General features: G+C 46.6%; 1 pseudogene; it reads right to left on the reverse strand.

Moving 5' to 3' along the window:
• Nucleotides 1-505: 505 nt before the first annotated feature.
• Nucleotides 506-17,956, reverse strand: part of LOC140685174 (serine/threonine-protein kinase pim-1-like) — a 65,206-nt pseudogene continuing 47,755 nt past the window's right edge.

The raw sequence follows: 17,956 nt of genomic DNA on the forward strand, positions 1-17,956 counted from the left end.
GATATTGTGAGCACATAATGGAGAAGAAAAGCTCATAGGAAAGGGAAATGAGAAAGTCAAGTGAAAAGAGGGCATTTAACTTTTTGGGGAGGAATTCTTAAAAGAGATGGATAAGATAAGAGAACTAACGCAACCTGACTTCTTCATTTCTTATTAATGAGGAGCAAAAAGCATAATGAGGATATATGAGAGATTACAACAAACATATTGCAGAGGCACCTAGGAGAGAGAGAAAATCCCTGAATCACTTGCCAAGTAGATAAGGAAGCTTTGCTATAAAAATAGCAATGACTATCAGCTACAGATTCTTAGTACCTTTGTTCCTTTACCAAAGAAAAGCCCATCAAGTGAGAGCTGCTATTTCCAGTTTCATGTCTGATAACAGATCTACCTCAAAACGAGACCTCAGGCACTGGGGCACAGCTCACTGTACAGGATTTTTCCAGTACTCCCAGACTTAATTTTAATACCTTACACTTTAACAGCTGCAGAATAAAATAAAAGCCTATCCAACTGTAAGTAAAAAAATAAAAAAAAAAAGGGGCAAAAAAACCCCCACAAAAACAACAAACTCAGGTCAAAAACTCTGCTTTTGACAATGTCCTTCAGCAACGGTCACATGCCAAAAGGAGTAATCCTGTGCTGGGGTGGCACTGCTTGGCAGAAGCAGAGGGCAGAGCAGGACTGCTCTGACAGCCTGGGACACCCAGAGCTTCATCCCAGCTCCCGGAGAAGCCCAGCAAAGACCAAGAGAGAAACTGCTAGCAGAAAAGAGAGAAGCCTTGGAGGAATTTGCAGCAGCAGCAGACTGTCCCAGGGCACTCATCTGACCTCCAGCTTTGGATATATTGAGCTGTGCCAGCCTGTCCCCTGCAGGAATCCATGGCTGACCAAGGGGAGGTGGCACAGGTGCCCCAGCAGCCCTGTGGTGTCTCTGACCTCTCTGGCAGCCCCCACTGCAGAACTGAATTGTCCTCACGGTGCTGCCATGGCAAAATGCGCGGGAATCGTGTGTGGAACTGCTCCTGCAGCCACGGTGCCCTGGCAGAGTCAGCGAGGAGCTTCTGCTGGGCCCCACACAGCGCCGGGCCTTGGGATCCCAGGAACACGGGATGGCCCTGCCTTGGGCACTGTCAGAGCCTGCCCGGGAATGGAACAGCACAGGCAGGGATTGGCTCTGTGCTCATGGCAGCATTCCCAGTCAAACCAGTCACACCAGTTCAGACCAGTCCAGACCGGTTCAAACCAGTTCAAACCAGTCAAACCAGTTCAAACCAGTCCAAACCAGTTCAAACCAGTTCAAACCAGTTCAAACCAGTTCAAACCAGTTCAAACCAGTTCAAACCAGTCAAACCAGTTCAAACCAGTTCAAACCAGTTCAAAACAATTCAAACCAGTCCAGACCGGTTCAAACCAGTTCAAACCAGTTCAAACCAGTTCAAACCAATTCAAACCAGTCCAGACCAGTCCAAACCAGTTCAAACCAGTTCAAACCAGTCCAGACCGGTTCAAACCAGTCCAAACCAGTCCAAACCAGTCCAAACCAGTCCAAACCAGTCCAGACCAGTTCAAACCAGTTCAAACCAGTCCAGACCGGTTCAAACCAGTTCAAACCAGTCCAGACCGGTTCAAACCAGTCCAAACCAGTTCAAACCAGTCCAAACCAGTTCAAACCAGTCCAAACCAGTCCAGACCGGTTCAAACCAGTTTAAACCAGTCCAAACCAGTCCAAACCAGTCCAAACCAGTTCAAACCAGTTCAAACCAGTCCAAACCAGTCCAAACCAGTTCAAACCAGTCCAGACCGGTTCAAACAGTCCAAACCAGTTCAAACCATTCCAAACCAGTTCAAACCAGGTCAAACCAGTTCAAACCAGTCCAGACCAGTTCAAACCAGACCAAACCCGTCCAAACCGGTTCATACAGTTCAAACCAGTCCAGACCGGTTCAAACCAGTCCAATCCAGTTCAAACCAGTCCAAACCAGTCCAAACCAGTTCAAACCAGTTCAAACCAGTTCAAACCAGTCCAGACCGGTTCAAACCAGTTCAAACCAGTTCAAAGCAGTTCAAACCAGTCGAAACCAGTCCAAACCAGTTCAAACCAGTCCAAACCAGTTCAGACCGGTTCAAACCAGTCCAAACCAGTCCAAACCAGTCCAAACCAGTCCAAACCAGTTCAAACCAGTCCAAACCAGTCCAGACCGGTTGGGGAATTTGGGGATTTGGGATTTTGGGAATTTCGGGATTTGGGAATTTGGGGTTTGGGGGATTTGGGATCAAGAATTTTGGGATTTGGGACTTTGGGAATTTTGCGATCTGGGATCAGGAATTTTGGGAATTTGGGGATTGGGGGTTTTGGGAATTTGAGGATTTGGGGATTTAGCATCGGGAATTTTGGGGATTTTGGAATTTAGGATCTGGAATTTGGGGTTTATGATCAGGAGTTTGGCCTGGGCATTTGGGGTCAAGAATTTGGGGATATGGGATCGGGAATTTGGGATGGGAATTTTGGGATTTTGGATCAGGAATTTGGGATTTAGGATCAGGAATGTTGGGGATTTGGGGATTTGGGATTTTGGTGGTTTGGGATCGGGAATTTGGGGATTTAGGAGCGGGAGTTTTGGGATTTTGGTGATTTAGGATCAGAATTTTGAGGATTTGGAATAGGAATTTCGGGATTTTGGGAATTTTGGGACGGGAAATTTGGGATTTTGGGGTTCCCACCTCCAGGGGCTCCAAGGCCCGGGAATGTGGGAATGGGGATGGATTTGGGATCACGATTTTGAGGTTTTGGGAATTTGGGATGGAATTTGGGGAATTTTGGGTCAGTAATTTGGGGATTTAGAATCGGGAATTTTGAGTTTAGGACCAGGAATTTTGGGAATTTGGGGATTTAGGATCAGGAATTTGGGGATTTAGGAGCAGGAAGTTTGGGATTTTGGTGATTTAGGATCAGAATTTTGAGGATTTGGAATGGGAATTTTGGGATTTTGGGAATTTTGGGGTGGGAAATTTGGGAATTTGGGGTTCCGACCTCCAAGGGCTCCAAGGCCCGGGAATGTGGGAACGGGATGGATTTGGGATCAGGTTTTTGGGATTTTGGGAATTTGGGATCGGGAATTTTGGGATTTGGGAATTTTGGGAATTTTGGATCAGGAATTTGGGGATTTAGGGTCGGGAATTTTGGGGATTTGGGGATTTGGGATTTTTGATGCGATTTTGGTTGGTATTTTGGGATCAGGAGTTTGGGGAATTAATGATCCGGAATTTCGAGATTTTGGGATTTTGGGATGGAATTTTGGGAATTTGGAATGGGAAATTTGGGATTTCGGGTTTGGGGTTTCGGAGGAGGATTTTGGGGATTTGGGATCGGGAATTTTGGGATTTAGGATCAGGAATTTGGGATTTGGGTTCAGGAGTTTCGGGATTTGGGATGGGAATTTGGGGATTTGCGGATTTGGGATCAGAATTTTGGGAATGTTGGGATTTGGGATGGGCAATGCCAGGAGGAGGCGGCTCCGCATCTGCAGCAGCTCCCGGGAGGGCACCTGCCCTGGAAAAGAGGGAATTCCGGGAATTGGGATCGGAATTCTGGGATTTGGGGTCAAAATTTGGGGATTTGGGGTCAAAATTTGGGGATTTGGGAGCGAAATTTGAGGATTTGAGGTCAAAATTCCCAGATTTGGGAGCGAAATTTTGGGGTTTTTGATCCGAATTCATGGATTTGGGATTGGAGATTTGGGAATTTGGGATCTGGAATTTTGGGAATTTTGGGAATTTGGGATGAGAATTCTGGGATTTGGGACCAAAATTCCCAGATTTGGGAGCAAAATTTGGATATATGGGATATGGAATTTTGGGAATTTTGGGATTTGGGAGCAAAATTTGTGGATTTGCGGTTGAAAATTCCTGGATTTGGGATTGAAATTCCCAGATTTGGGAGCGAAATTTTGGGGGTTTTCGATCAGAATTCCGGGATTTGGGATCAAAGTTCTGGGATTTAGGATCTGGAATTTTGGGATAGGAATTCTGGGATTTGGGAGCAGAATTCCCGGATTTTGGAGCAGAATTCCTGGATTTGGGAGCAAAATTCCCAAATTTGGGATTGAAAAATCTGTGATTTGGGATTGGGGATTTGAGATCGAAATTCTGGGAATTGGGATATGGAATTTTGGGATTTGGGATGGGAATTCTGGGATTTGGGAACGAAATTTCAGGATATGGGAGCGAAATTTAAGGATTTGGGGTCAAAATTTGGGGATTTGGGAGCGAAATTTTGGGGGGTTTTGATCAGAATTCCAGGGCTTGCAATCCAAATTCCAAAATCAGGAAAATTGGGAATTCCAGGATTTGGGATTGAAAGTCCCGGATTTGGGGTCAAAATTTCGGGATTTGGGATCAGAATTCCCGAATTTGGGGTTGAAAATTCTGTGATTTGGGATTGGGGATTTGAGATCAAAATTCCGGGATTTGGGATCTGGAATTTGGGGATTTGGGAGCAGAATTTGGGAATTTGGGATCAGAATTCCTGGATTTGGGATCAGAATTCCCGGATTTCAGATCAGAATTCTGGGATTTGGGATCGAAATTCTGGGATTTGGGAATTTTGGGATTGGGGAATTTGGGCTCCGCATCCACAGCAGTTCCCGGGACGGCACCTGGCCTGGAAAATCGGGAATTACAGCGGGAAAAAAGGAATTCCAGGATTTAGGACCAAAAAATCCCAAAATTTTCCCCAGAATTCCCAAAAATCCCCTGTATTGGCACCTTCCAGCTGGGTCTCCACGATGTCCAGGCTGCTCTGGAACGCCACCGAAAAAAACCCAAAAAATTCCCAAAAAACTTCCCAAAATTCCCAAAAATTCCCTAAAACCTCCCAAAAAATTTCCTAAAACTCCTAAAATCCCCAAAAAATTCCCAAAAAATCCAAAAATCCCAAAAAATTTTTAAAAATCCCCACATTTTCCCAAAACCCCCTAAAAAATCAAAAATATTCCCTAAAAATCCCTAAGAAATAATTTTGAAAAAGCCAAAAAAATCCCCCGAAACTCCCTCAAAACCCCCCAAAAACTCCTAAAGGATTCCCAAAATTCCCAAGTTTTCCCAAAAATTCCCAAAAATCCCTGAAAAATTCCCAAAAATCCAAAAAAATTCCCAAAAATCCCCGAAAAAATCCCAAAATTCCCCTGGATCGGCACCTTCCAGCTGCGTCTCCACCATGTCCGGGCTGCTCTGGAACGCCACCAAAAAAAACCCCAAAATTCCCAAAAAACTTCCCGAAAACACCCAGAAACTTCCCAGAATTCCCAAAAATCCCAAAAATTCCCCTCAATGGGCACCTTCCAGCTGTGTCTCCACGATGTCCAGGCTGCTCTGGAACGCCACCCAAAATAACCCCAAAAATTCCCAAAAACTTCCCAAAATTCTCAAAAATTCCTGAAAAATCCCCGAAAAAACCCCCAAAAAATTCCCAAAATTCCAGAAGCGTCTGAACACTCAAAAAACACTCGGAAAAATTGGAAAAAATCAGAAAAAAAATCGAAAAAATCACCAAAAAATCACAAAAAATTGCCAAAAAAACCCCAAAAATTCCTGAAAAAATTCCCAAAAATTCCTGAAAATTCTCGGATTTCCTGACCTGTCCCATGGCGGCCTCGGCCTCTGCCAGGAGCCGCTGGGGCCGGAGGCTCCGCAGGAAATCCGGGAATTCCCTCCCAAAATACCAAAATTCTGGGAAAATCCCAAGAAAATCCAAAAAAATCCCCAAAAAATTCCTGAAAAATTCCCAAAATTTTCCCCAAAATTCCCAAATTCCCCTGGCTCGGCACCTTCCAGCTGCGTCTCCACGATGTCCAGGCTGTTCTGGAACGCCGCCAGTGCCCGGCGCAGCGCCCAATCCCCCGAAATTCCCGAATTTCCTGAGGGTCCCTCGGCTCCCTCGGGGCTTTCCGGGAATTCCGGGAATTCCGGGAATTCGGGGAATTCCGGGATTGGGGATGCGGGCGGTGCCTCGGCCATGAGCAGGAAGGTGCGGCCGATGGTGGCCCACGCGCGCTGCTGCTCCACCGCCGAGCCCAGACGGAGAGCGCCCTGCAGGTGCTGCTGCTGGTGCTGCGAAATGGGGAGAAAAAACAGGAATTTGGTAAAAATGGGGAACATGGGGAAAATTGGGGGGAAATGGGGAAAAAACAGGAGAAAATTGGGAGAAATTCGGAAAAAATTCGAAGAAAATTGAGAAAAATTGGGAGGAAATAGAGACAAAATTGGGAGAGAATTTGGGGGAATTGGGGAAAATTTGGGGGAAATTGTGAAAAAAATGGGAGAAATCAGGACAAAATTGGGAAAAATGGGAGAAATTGGGGGAAAATTGGGGGAAATTGGGAAAAATTTGGAGAGAATTGGGGAAAAATGGAGAAATATTGAGTCCCGAACCGAGTGTGGCACAAAAAATGGGGGAAAAAAGGGGAAATTGGGAAAATCGGTTCGCCCTCAAATCCAGGGCCTCAGGGAACGTCTCCAACATTCCCAAAATTCCCAAAAATTCCCAAAATTCCCATTTTTCTCACCTGCACAGCCTCAGGGAAGCGCTGCAGCTCAGCCGGGCGCTCCCGATTTTCCCATTTTCCTGATTTCCTCCTGCCAAAACTCCTCCAAATCCCTCTAAAATCCCTCCAACATTCCAAAAATTCCCAAAAACTTCTCCCAACATTCCCAAAAATTACCAAAATTCCCGTTTTTCTCACCTGCAGAGCCTCAGGGAATTGCTGCAGCTCGACCGGGCGCTCCCGATTTTCCCATTTTCCCAATTTCCTCCTTCCAAAACTCCTCCAAACCTCCCCAAATCCCTCAAAATCCCCTTCAACATTCCCAAAATTCCAAAAAACTTCTCCCAACATTCCCAAAATGTCCAAAAATTCCCAAAAATTCCCGTTTTTCTCACCTGCAGAGCCTCAGGGAAGTGCTGCAGCTCAAGACTGGGTGCGCCAAATTTTCCCGTTTTTCCGATTTTCCTTCACCAAATCCCCTCCAAACCCCCTCTAACATTCCCAAAATTCGCAAAACTCCCCAAAATTCCCAAAAATCTCTCTGAATATTCCCAAAAATTCCCCAAATTCCCATTTTCCTAACCTGCAGGGCCTCGGGGAAGCGCTGCACCTCAGGACTGGGTGCGCCAAATTTTCCCATTTTTCCCATTTTCCTTCATCAAATCCCCTCCAAACCGCCTCTAACATTCCCAAAATTCCCAAGAAATTCCAAAAATTCCAAAAAATCTCTCTCAATATTCCCAAAATTCCCAAAAATTCCCAAAATTCCCATTTTTTCTCACCTGCAGGGCCTCGGGGAAGCGCTGCACCTCAGGACTGGGTGCGCCAAATTTTTCCCATTTTCCTTCACCAAATCTCCTCAAAACCTCCCCAAATCTTTCCAAACCCCCTTCAACATTCCCCAAATTCCCAAAAACTTCTCCCAACATTCCAAAAATTCCCAAAAATTCCCAAAATTCCCTTTTTTCTCACCTGCAGAGCCTCAGAGAAGCGCTGCACCTCAGGACTGGGTGCGCCAAATTTTCCCATTTTTCAGATTTTCCTTCACCAAATCCCCTCCAAACCCCCTCTAACATTCCCAAAACTTCCCAAAACTCCCAAAAATTCCCAAAAATCTCTCTGAATATTCCCAAAACTTCCCAAAATTCCCATTTTTCTCACCTGCAGAGCCTCGGGGAAGCGCTGCAGCTCAGGAGCGGGTGCGCCAAATTTTCCCATTTTTCCCATTTTCCTTCACCAAATCCCCTCCAAACCGCCTCTAACATTCCCAAACCCCCCAGAATTCCCGGAAATTCCCGGAATTCCGGTTTTCCTGACCTGCAGGGCCTCGGGGAAGCGCTGCAGCTCGGCCAGGCGCTCTCCCACCTTGCGGTGTGCCACGGCCGTGCCGAGGGCGTCGCCGGCGCCGCGCAGCAGCCGCAGCTCCTGACGGTGCTGCTCCAGCGCCTCCGGGAACCGGCCTGCAATTCCGGAGGGGGGTGGGATCAGCACGGAATTCCCGACCCTCAGCATGGAATTCCCAACCCTCAGCACGGAATTCCCAATCCTCAGCGCGGAATTCCCAACCCTCAGCACAGAATTCCCAACCCTCAGCACGGAATTCCCAACCCTCAGCGCGGAATTCCAAACCCTCAGCACAGAATTCCCAACCCTGAGCCCGGAATTCCCAACCCTGATACCAAATTTCCAGCCCTGATTGGAGAAATCCCAGCCCTGATCCCGAAATTCCAGCCCTGAGCCCAAAATTCCAACCCTGATCCTGAAAATCCAAGCCCTGAGCCCGGAATTCCAGAGGGATTGAATGGCCTGATCCCAGAATTCCCAACCCTGAGCCTGGAATTCCCAGTCCTGATCCCAAAATTCCAGCCCTGATCCCAAAATTCCAGCCCTGATCCCAAAATTCCAGCCTTGATTGGAGAAATCCCAGCACTGATACCAAAATTCCAGCCCTGATCCCAAAATTCCAACCCTGATCCCGAAATTCCAGCCCTGATCCTGAAATCCCAGCCCTGAGCCCGGAATTCCCAACCCTGATCCCGGAATTCCCAACCCTGATTGGAGAAATCCCAGTCCTGATACCAAAGTTCTAACCCTGAGCTCGGAATTCCAAACCCTGATCCCGAAATTCCAGACCTGATCCCGGAATTGTGGCCCTAATCCTGAAATTCCAGCCCTGAGCCCAAAATTCCAAACCCTGATCCCAGAATTCAGAACCCTGAGCCTGGAATTCCCAACCCTGAGCCCGGAATTCCCAACCCTGAGCCCGGAATTCGCAGCCCTGATCCCAAAATTCAGAACCCTGATCCTGGAATTCTGAACCCTGATCCTGAAATTCCAGCCCTGATCCCGGAATTCCCAACCCTGAGCCCAAAAATCCTGAACCCTGATCCCAAAATTCCAGCCTTGATCCCAAAAGTCCAGAGGGGTTTGCCCTCCCTGTTCCCAAATTCCAAACCCTGATCCCGAAATTCAGAAACCTGATCCCAAAATTCCAACCCCAATCCTGAAATTCCAAGCCCTGAGCCCAGAATTCCAGAGGGATTGAATGGCCTGAGCCCAGAATTCCCAACCCTTATCCCAAAATTCCAGCCCTGATTGCAGAAATCCCAGTCCTGATACCAAAATTCCAGCCCCGATCTCAGAATTCCAAACCCTGAGCCCGGAATTCCCAACCCTGAGGCCGGAATTCCAAACCGCGATCCCAAAATTCCAACCCTGATCCCAAAATTCCAACCCTGATACCAAAATTCCAGCCCTGATCCCAGAATTCCCAACCCTGAGCCCAGAATTCCCAACCCTGATCCCGGAATTCCAACCCTGAGCCTGGAATTCCCAACCCTGATCCCAGAATTCTAGCCCTGATCCCCAAATTCCAGCCCTGATCCCAGAATTCCGGCCCTAATCCTGAAATTCCAACCCTGAGCCCCGAATTCCCGACCCTCAGCCAGGAATTCCCAACCCTCAGCCCAGAATTCCCAAACACTGATCCCAAAATTCCAACCCTGATCCTGAAATTTCCAACCCCGAGTCCAGAATTCCCAACCCTCAGCCCGGAATTCCCAACCCTCAGCCCGGAATTCCAACCCTCAGCACGGAATTCCCAACTCTGAGCCCAGAATTCCAAACCCTGATTGGAGAAATCCCAGCCCTGAGCCCGGAATTCCCAACCTTGAGCCTGAAATTCCAACCCTGATCCCAGAATTCCAGCCTTGATCCCAGAATTCAGAACCTTCATCCCAAAATTCCAGACCCTGAGCCCGGAATTCCCAACCCTGAGCCTGGAATTCCTGAGCCTGATCCCAAAATTCCAGCCCTGATCCCAAAATTCCAGCCCTGATTGGAGAAATCCCAGTCCTGATACCAAAATTCCAGCCCTGATCCCGAATTCCCAACCCTGAGCCCAAAATTCCCAACCCTGATCCTGAAATTCAGAACCCTGATCCCAGAATTCCCAACCCTGAGCCTGGAATTCCCAACCCTGATCCAGGAATTCCCAACCCTGATCATGGAATTCCAAACCCTGAGCCCAAAATTCCAGCCCAGATCCCAGTTCCCCATTCCCAGTTTCCCATTCCCCATTCCCAGTTTCCCATTCCCAGTTTCCCATTCCCATTCCCAGTTGTAATTCCCGGATTCCCGGCTGGAATTCCCGGTTTTTATTCCCAAATTCCGTCTCTCTCACCGTGCTCGGCTAGGATCTCCTCAGTTCCATTCCCAGTTCATTCCCAGTTTCCCAGTTTCCCATTCCCAGTTGGAATTCCCGCATTCCCGCCTGGAATTCCCGGTTTTTATTCCCAAATTTTGGCTCTCTCACTGCACTCAGCCAGGATCTCTCCAGTTCATTCCCATTCCCATTCCCATTCCCAGTTCCCCATTCCCATTCCCAGTTTCCCATTCCCATTCCCAGTTTCCCATTCCCATTCCCAGTTTCCCATTCCCAGTTTCCCATTCCCAGTTTCCCATTCCCAGTTCCCCATTCCCATTCCCAGTTGGAATTCCCAATTCCCGGCTGGAATTCCCGGTTTTTATTCCCAAATTCCGCCTCTCTCACCGTGGTCTGCCAGGATCTCTCCAGTTCATTCCCATTCCCATTCCCATTCCCAGTTCCCCATTCCCATTCCCAGTTTCCCAGCCGCATTCCCAGTTGGAATTTCCGAATTCCCAGCTGGAATTCCCGGTTTTTATTCCCGAATTTCGGCTCTCACCGTGCTCCGCCAGGATCTCCCCAGTTCATTCCCATTCCCATTCCCAGTTTCCCATTCCCATTTTCCCATTCCCAGTTTCCCATTCCCATTCTGAATGAGTTATTTACTACATGAGCCTTGAACACAGTGATGCATTTTATATTGCACTTATCCTAAAATGTCTCTGCATCTCTTCTACACACAAGAGCCAGAATCCACATGACTGTGCTAACATACATATCTTATACCCAGCTTAGAATGTTATACTTGTTTTACATCAGTGGATCAGCTCACCATATTTTATTGCATTCCCATTATACTTTTCTCCAGCTAGGGTCCTCACTGGGCTCCAGTTATGTTCAGTGCAGATCTAGTAAATGAGTCTAGAACACAGGCTAAAATCCTTTAACTGGATATCTATAGTCTTCCATCAAAGCAGTGAAAATTTTCTATCTGTGTAATTAACAGAAGTAACTAGAAAAGACTTGGACATTGCCAACTTCCTTAATAATTTTCATAAAACATTGAGATTGTCTGAACTGCAGTAAGAAAAGCCCTGACTGCCACTTCAAGGCTTCTACTTGAAAGCAGAGGACATTGCTGTCTTTGACCTGTGTAATGACTTGCAGAAATTCTGTAAACCCATTTCCTTTAAGAAAAAAAAAAAAAATCATTGCCATTAGTGTCTTTTGGGACACCTCCTATAAATAGTTAAAATTGCCCTGCTTTACTCAGCTTAATTATTTATTTGGAGAATAATTACTTTAGATGTCAGTTCCATTATCATGGAAGTTGTAAATGATCCTGAAACTGAAACAAATACTCTCTTCTTGAGATCAGTAACCTTAGCATTACAGACATTATTTTAATTGTTGTTTCATTGCAGAACCCATATAGATTATGAATGAATGTGACTCTCAGACTGTCCTAAGATTTATTTTAGAAGAGTTAACAAAACTTACAGATAACAAGAGGTAAAGGATTTCCCATTGAAAATGCTCGTCTGTGCCTTTCAAAGCCTTGTAGAAAATAATGTATGCCTCAGCAGCAGTGGAATAGGTAAAAGAAATAGCATTAATGGGCAGTCAGCAAAAAATGTGAATATTATGATAGAATATTGTTATTGAGGCTAGAGTCAATGAGTTTGAATTAATTTTTTTCCATCAAAATTTTTTCCTAATCCTTTCGTACATATGTTTGCAAAGTACATGCCTACCAGAGCCAACACTGAAAATGCTCCTATTCATTAGAGAAAGGTACATTTATTTATTAAATTTATTATATACTCAATTGATTTTCTGCGGGTTTGCAGACATCTGCCCAGTTCTGTGATACATCAACCTTGCCCACCTCCAAGAAGGACACCAAGGTTTTCACTAAACATATTGTTGCTGTTAAGGACTTTCACAAGATTCATCTGCTGTCACTGAAGAGGAGAAAATGTGAACTGGGTCAGACCCGGGATCTGTCCAAGCCAGCAGCCAATCTCCAGCAGCAGCTGAAGGCAGATGGCCAGGGGAGAAAATTAAGACCATGGCACAAAATCTGACATTTCTCCTCACAGTCCCTCAGCTCCCAGCCATCCACAGCCCAGCGGTGCTGGAGCTGGGTGCCCTCTTTGCTCTCAGCCATGTCCACGGGACATCCCACAATGTGCTGTGTGTCAGCCTCGAGCCAAGGAGACATTCAGCTTTCAGGTCTTTTATACCAAGACATTCCAGGTAGACCCAGCCTCTCCAGCCTCTCCAGCCTCTCCAGCCTCTCCAATAATTGTGTTCTGTCCGGGCAGATTTTCCAGTTGCGCCTATTTAACCATTACAGTCTTCATTTCTAATTCTGTGCCACTCTTCCTTGGCGCATCCTCCTCCATGCACAGCATATTTGCACTTACAAATTTATGCTTTGGTATTCAGTTGTGTCTGGTTTTGTATTTTGGTGCTTATGAACTCGGAGCAACTCTTTGTTCCTGGAATACTAATTCAGAACTGCTGAATTGAAAGTGTCCAGGCACAGAGCTGGTTTGTTTCATAGGCTAAAAGCAGGTGTTTCCCTCTACCCAGAAAATCAACACTGTCACCATCTCAATATTATTCCTCAAAAGATCCTTCCATAACACAAGATATTTTTAGGTACAGACTAAGGGGTTTATTTTGTTACTCAGCAAAGAGGCTACTATCTGCCCTCACTTATGTAAGGTTCATTTCCACACCTACCTTGAGTATCTTTAGCTCAGTTTGGCAGATTAAATCATTTATGGCCAGGTTTTGTGCTATTTCTGTCAGAAGCCAACTTTCTAATTTCTCAACACATAAAGTGCTGTTTTTCCAACCATCTTTCAAGACTTACTATATTGGATTTGAAATCTTCTCTACTCATTCACTATATGCCATTTTTCTTTTATTGCAACCACAATACCATCTGTGCTGAGATTTGCTACATGAGGTTTTAGCTTTGGATATCAACTATTTCTATAAAATATCACTTGAAATCAATTAGTCACTTTGGACATAAAGATAAACTAAACAAACAGTTACATCTATCTTCCTATGCTTTTTTTTCGTTTTAGCTTTATGGTATTTTGAGAAGTACCAGATTTGCTTGATGAATGGTTTGCCTATTTAAGGATAAAAAATAAAAATTCTGTAACAGCAGTTGTGGGAAAAAATGCAGGGGAAAAATAGATGGCTCTGTTCATCATCATCATCCCAAATGAAGGAAAATCTCCTGAAGCCTGGACTAAGAGCCAGCTCTCCATCTGTGTGTGAGGGTGGTGTCAGCCAGGGACAGTGATGAGGATCCCATCCCATTCAGCAAGCTGCCCTGGGGGGCAGGCCCAGATTCCAGCCAGGAGAAATTCCCAGGGCACATCATCATCCCTGGGCAGGGATGAGAGCACAGAGTTACAGACACGGCTGAGCCAAGGGGGAGAATTGGGAAGGTAGCTCAGGGGCTGCATTTGTATGCAGGCAGGAATACAAATTACAGAGGCCAAAGACAAGCCTCTTCCTTAAATCAAGTTAAAGATTTTCTTTTCTCTCTGCTGCCAACCTAAATGTTCAAAAATCATAAATCAGGGCCCCAAGCATGACAAGTTCGACTTCAAAAAGAAGGAGCTTAAAAGTATTGGCCATCTTTGACCCTGAACACCATCACAATAAGGTTTCTGAGGCCCTCAGGAACATCAGCATTACATGTCTGGACTCCTGTAGCTGCAACAGCTACAGATTTCCCTGGAATTCATTTGGGCTTTTTTCCACACTCATATTACTGGACATCTCCACAAAGTGGGCCTTTAATATCACACAGTGCCTTGACACCAGACTCCCAGGGACCCCAGTGATGTTAGACAGCCATTCTAGGACCTTCACTGGGCTACAAAATTAGCCAAGGAACTCTCCTCCCACTGCTCCTGCCAAAAGCATCTCCATGAACTCCCTGTTAATATTGACTCTGGGTTGGACACTGCCTATATGTGAAATGAGAGCTCCACCTGCATAGTCACAATCAGATTAATCTCATTTAAGCATGGATAGCTGCACGAGGAAGGTGCTCCAGCCTGCAAGTGCTGGCCACTGTGTAGAGCAGACATTCTGAGTGCAGGGGAAGCACAGGGAAGTGGTCTGGCTGCAAAAGTGACCTGACAAAATTATCAGATCCTTTACAACAGTGGCTCCATGAGGTGGCTCCCTGTACAGTCCTTCAGCTATTAATGCCAGCACAAAGGAGAGCTCAGGGACACAGAGACGTGCCTTTAGTCTGCTCTCAGATGCAGTTAAATTGCAGTCATGGAAACAAACATAAATTCCCTGAGGTCACTGGACAGTCCTGCAAGTTTTTCTGCCATGGTTAGAGCTCAAGCTGGTTTTAAAGAGGCCACAAATACGGGATGAAGAAATATGGATATTATACTTCTTTCTTTCATGTTTTAGATCTTCAGATTGCAAGACCTTCAGGGCAGGGCTTACCCATCTTCCTGCCTCTTCAGAAAGAGCCTTGCTTGGTCTTCCAAATAAACACACTGGGTAATATGAAAAACAGAGAAGATGGTATTGCTGTCATCTCTGGCACAGGTCCAAATAAAGTCTGTTCCTCTTATCACAACAAATAACTGCATTTTGCACAAATGGGAGCTGGGAGTGACCCTTTTTAACCCATGGAAAATTATATAAAATTAATCCAAAACCACACCTATTAGCAATCATGAAGGGTCCTTCCTGACTAATCCTGACTTAATCTCACTGTCCCCTGACAGCAAGTTTGTGTAGCCTGCAGGTCACCTGCATGCTAGATTTTCTTCTTTCTCCCTGAGTACATGCAGTTTAGACTACTGATAGGAACTTTACAGGATTGCAGATTTTGGGGAATACCACCAAAAAATGAAGGATTTGGGAAGTAAAAGAACAAGCCTTGCTGTTAGGCTAATTGTTTACATTTGCCTGTTAATTCTCAAAAATCACAAACCATTGCCTTGAGAAGGTAGAGTCCCAAACAAAGCACACACTGTGGACCAGCTTTTACTAAATGCCAGGAAAACAAAGTTGTAATTTTCTACAGCTTGGTGCATGTAATGAATATAACCTGTACTTTTCAGCAGCTTGGTGCATGTAATGAATATAACCTAACCTTAAATGGGTTAGGGATTGTTTTTTCCTGAAAACTGACAGAAGAGTTTTAGTGAGAAAGCCTCGATCTGGGGCTCCCCAGTATGTTTTTTTAACCCACAAAGTATGAATGAAAGGAAATTGCAGCCTAAGCTGGGTCCCCCTTGGTCATCCCAAAATGTCCAGGCAGGGCCAGAGTGGGTGTGCTCGCAGGATGCTCAAAGGCTGCTCAAAGCCATCGTGCGCCATGGCTGTCCACAGGTACATCAGGTACACCTTTCCTTTAGGCATAGACCTGGATTTGTACTTCAGGACCAAAGCAAATCAGCTGAGGTCTCTGGGTGTCAGTGAAATGATAACAACATAATCACCAAGCCTGTGGTAGTTACTTTTTGCCATATACCTTGCATAAATGAAAATTAAATCCTCTTATAGACCCTCGAAGCTTAGGCCCTCATTGCAAACCAACAAATGTCATATTTTGAAAAACAATTCAATAATTTAAGATTAGTTCAATAGTTAGAAGTAGCTTAGTACATATTTTTCTTGAGAAATCTCACCAAATAACATCTACTCACAAAAGCAGCACAAAGCAATGTAACCACATCTTTCATTTGCTGCTACTGCTGAGCGGGTCGGTTTGCCCTGTGCTTTTATTTTACAGTAGCTTTGATTACACTTTTCTCTATAAAGTCTGCATCTGACAGCAAGGAATGCATTTATCTCAAGGTTGGAAAGAAATAACAGTAATAGGATCTCCTGCTTGTATGTGAGAGAGTGGATGAGAACATAACAAATTCACCTCTGCCATTACCTCTCTGAAAAAAGTCAGAATTTCAGCTGCAGTGACCTTGTGGTCACAACGATCAAAAATTCCAAGACAGAAGACGTGGAAACAAAAGGGTTTGTTTGTGTTGGGCTGGCTGCCCCAGCCCCAGCCCAGGGCACGGTGGGTGTTGGGGGCTGTTGGCAGGGCCAGGAGCCCACTCCCATTTCATACCCACCCCAGCCCTTGCCCCCAGCCCTGCCAAAAGCAGCCTGGCAGCTGACTGAAGGATCAGCTCTATCTGCCCCAGCAAAGGGGAATCTTTGGGTCCCAGCCAGGCTGTGCAATGCCCAAATCTGGGATCATCCCCCTGTGTGTGGACTCATCTGCAAATTCCCTGTGGAGCCTGGCTTTGGAGAAGGTGTCAGAATCAAAGTCCATCATCGTCAGCCTGCCAGAGACCAGGTGGAACAAGAGGTTGTCATCCTTGAGGTCATCCTCGCTGCCCCCAGCAGCAGCAGCCCCACCTGGTGCAGCTTCTCCAGGGGCTCCTTCTCCTTCCCTGGGGCCAGACCAGGCTGTCAGGGCTCTGCCCAGGGCCCCAGCCATCCATGAACCATGGCAAGCAAAACCAGGGGGATGGTGGCCCCCGGTGCTTTCCACACCAGGTCTCCAGCTCAGCTCCAGTCCTAGAGCTGCGTGTTCCCTTCTGCTGTCCCCTACTCAGAGCTACAGGCAGGACAAAACCTGTCTGGTTGGCTTTGCCACTGCTTGCCAAGCGATGTGTGGAGCTCTTACCTGCCAGGCCCCATGGATCTCTCCCATCTTCTAGGGCAGAGGAACACCCTGCACCCAAGGATCATGGAAAAGCTCTTCTAAGGATGGCCTGTCCAAGGGCTGCATGGACAAACACCTCTTAATGACATCCTGGCACTCTGGGGAGAGAAACCAGAAATCACCTGTCAGTTGGAGAAGTTGTCCCCATGTTCCTGTGCCCAGGCCATGCTGGGTGTGCCCAGAGCTGGGCCTAAACTTTCCCATCAATTCCCTGTTTTGGAGGAGAGCAGGAGAGCAGGACATGTGCCACCTCCTCAGCAGCTGCCAGAGCGGGATGCTCACGAGCTGCTGCTGTCTCCCAGCACTGGTATTGCCCCTGTGGCCAGAGATGAGGATCCACTTTGAGAGAGCCGTCGGAACAAGATCTGCCCCCAGATGATCTCCTGGCCCCTCCTGAACGGGTGCTTCCCCATGACCAGGTGGTGCAGCAGGAGGCCCAGGGACCAGATCGTCGCTGCCTTGCCGTGGTAGTGTTGGTGGTGGATCCACTCTGGTGGGCTGTAGGACAGGGTTCCTGTGGAACACAGACAGAGTTCATCAGGGGGATGCTGCTGCTCGCAGAGCCTGGCCCCAGCACCCCTGGGCATGTGGGGGCTGCCCCACTGGCACACGGTGTGACCGCTGATCTCTCGCCAGCACCTGGGGCTTGTGTACGGACTCGGCGCTGGAAAAGAAGCCACTGGTGCTGGAAGAGGGCAGCAGAAACCCTGGGAAGGCACAACCATTGTAATAAATATAAAGGTCTTTGTTCATCAAAATGAGCATTGAAGGAGGTAAGAATTCGAACTGAGTAGGGAATTTGAAGATGTGGGAGGAGAAGGGGGTGGGGGCCGAGGGAACAGCAAGTATCCTGCTTAAGAATTGTGCAGATGCAACCAGCATAGAAGACTGTGTAACTAATGATATACAAGTTAACTTTTAGGCCAAAGACAATCTGCAAGGAAGATGAGGAGCCTTCATCCCTACAACCAGCAAGGGCAGAAAAAAGACCCCCTAGCAACCAATTGCACCGGTGCAGAGTGC

This window comes from Taeniopygia guttata, chromosome 16 (genome assembly GCF_048771995.1).
Source record: "Taeniopygia guttata chromosome 16, bTaeGut7.mat, whole genome shotgun sequence".
NCBI classification, from domain to species: domain Eukaryota; kingdom Metazoa; phylum Chordata; class Aves; order Passeriformes; family Estrildidae; genus Taeniopygia; species Taeniopygia guttata.